The following is a 2500-nucleotide window of genomic DNA, read 5'->3' on the forward strand; positions in this document are numbered from 1 at the left end:
AGCTGCGCTCGGCCCTTGCTGGGCCGCCCGGCGCGTGCTCGTCGCATTCGTTTAAGACCGAGGCGATCGCCTGCGGCCGTACTCAGCTTCGACAGTCGCTGGCCGCGACGTCCACGCTCTCGCCGGCAGTGCCAGGCGGAGCGATTTGCGTTTTTTCTTTGCTCGCCCTCTCTCGGGCTCGATCCATTCAGTTTCGCACAAACAAGAGCTCTGCCGGCCGCCTGCAGCGGTGCCTAAAACCCGGGCATAACAATGCGACCGTTCTGCTAGGCCGACAAGCGCTCAAGCCAGACGCTCGATCGAACGCCCCCTACATATTAGTCGAGACAACGGCTCGCTCATTAGCATCGCGTTTGTACTTTAACTTTTTTTGGCTCGGCTTCTTTCGACGCCGATGCCGGCGACGCAGCACTCTCTCGCCCGCCAGCCACCGAGAAAAGGGTGCGCTCCGACCGGCCCCGCACCGCTCTTTCTTGGCTCATTCGAAATTACTGTCTTTCGCTCTGACATGCCTTACCTAGGGTTAGGTTAGTATGCTTGCACGTTTGTACTTTAACTTTTTCCGGCTCGGCTTCTTTCGACGCCGATGCCGGCGACGCAGCACTCTCTCGCCCGCCAGCCACCGAGAAAAGGGTGCGCTCCGACCGGCCCCGCACCGCTCTTTCTTGGCTCATTCGAAATTACTGTCTTTCGCTCTGACATGCCTTACCTAGGGTTAGGTTAGTATGCTTGCACGTTTGTACTTTAACTTTTTTCGGCTCGGTTTCTTTCGACGCCGATGCCGGCGACGCAGCACTCTCTCGCCCGCCAGCCACCGAGAAAAGGGTGCGCTCCGACCGGCCCCGCACCGCTCTTTCTTGGCTCATTCGAAATTACTGTCTTTCGCTCTGACATGCCTTACCTAGGGTTAGGCTAGTATGCTTGCACGTTTGTACTTTAACTTTTTCCGGCTCGGCTTCTTTCGACGCCGATGCCGGCGACGCAGCACTCTCTCGCCCGCCAGCCACCGAGAAAAGGGTGCGCTCCGACCGGCCCCGCACCGCTCTTTCTTGGCTCATTCGAAATTACTGTCTTTCGCTCTGACATGCCTTACCTAGGGTTAGGTTAGTATGCTTGCACGTTTGTACTTTAACTTTTTTCGGCTCGGCTTCTTTCGACGCCGATGCCGGCGACGCAGCACTCTCTCGCCCGCCAGCCACCGAGAAAAGGGTGCGCTCCGACCGGCCCCGCACCGCTCTTTCTTGGCTCATTCGAGTTTACTGTCTTTCGCTCTGACATGCCTTACCTAGGGTTAGGCTAGTATGCTTGCACGTTTGTACTTTAACTTTTTCCGGCTCGGTTTCTTTCGACGCCGATGCCGGCGACGCAGCACTCTCTCGCCCGCCAGCCACCGAGAAAAGGGTGCGCTCCGACCGGCCCCGCACCGCTCTTTCTTGGCTCATTCGAAATTACTGTCTTTCGCTCTGACATGCCTTACCAAGGGTTAGGTTAGTATGCTTGCACGTTTGTACTTTAACTTTTTTCGGCTCGGTTTCTTTCGACGCCGATGCCGGCGACGCAGCACTCTCTCGCCCGCCAGCCACCGAGAAAAGGGTGCGCTCCGACCGGCCCCGCACCGCTCTTTCTTGGCTCATTCGAGTTTACTGTCTTTCGCTCTGACATGCCTTACCTAGGGTTAGGTTAGTATGCTTGCACGTTTGTACTTTAACTTTTTTCGGCTCGGCTTCTTTCGACGCCGATGCCGGCGACGCAGCACTCTCTCGCCCGCCAGCCACCGAGAAAAGGGTGCGCTCCGACCGGCCCCGCACCGCTCTTTCTTGGCTCATTCGAAATTACTGTCTTTCGCTCTGACATGCCTTACCTAGGGTTAGGCTAGTATGCTTGCACGTTTGTACTTTAACTTTTTCCGGCTCGGCTTCTTTCGACGCCGATGCCGGCGACGCAGCACTCTCTCGCCCGCCAGCCACCGAGAAAAGGGTGCGCTCCGACCGGCCCCGCACCGCTCTTTCTTGGCTCATTCGAAATTACTGTCTTTCGCTCTGACATGCCTTACCTAGGGTTAGGTTAGTATGCTTGCACGTTTGTACTTTAACTTTTTTCGGCTCGGTTTCTTTCGACGCCGATGCCGGCGACGCAGCACTCTCTCGCCCGCCAGCCACCGAGAAAAGGGTGCGCTCCGACCGGCCCCGCACCGCTCTTTCTTGGCTCATTCGAGTTTACTGTTTTTCGCTCTGACATGCCTTACCTAGGGTTAGGTTAGTATGCTTGCACGTTTGTACTTTAACTTTTTTCGGCTCGGCTTCTTTCGACGCCGATGCCGGCGACGCAGCACTCTCTCGCCCGCCAGCCACCGAGAAAAGGGTGCGCTCCGACCGGCCCCGCACCGCTTTTTCTTGGCTCATTCGAGTTTACTGTCTTTCGCTCTGACATGCCTTACCTAGGGTTAGGTTAGTATGCTTGCACGTTTGTACTTTAACTTTTTTCGGCTCGGCTTCTTTCG

The sequence above is a fragment of the Styela clava genome, chromosome 15 (genome assembly GCF_964204865.1).
Source record: "Styela clava chromosome 15, kaStyClav1.hap1.2, whole genome shotgun sequence".
Classification (NCBI taxonomy): domain Eukaryota; kingdom Metazoa; phylum Chordata; class Ascidiacea; order Stolidobranchia; family Styelidae; genus Styela; species Styela clava.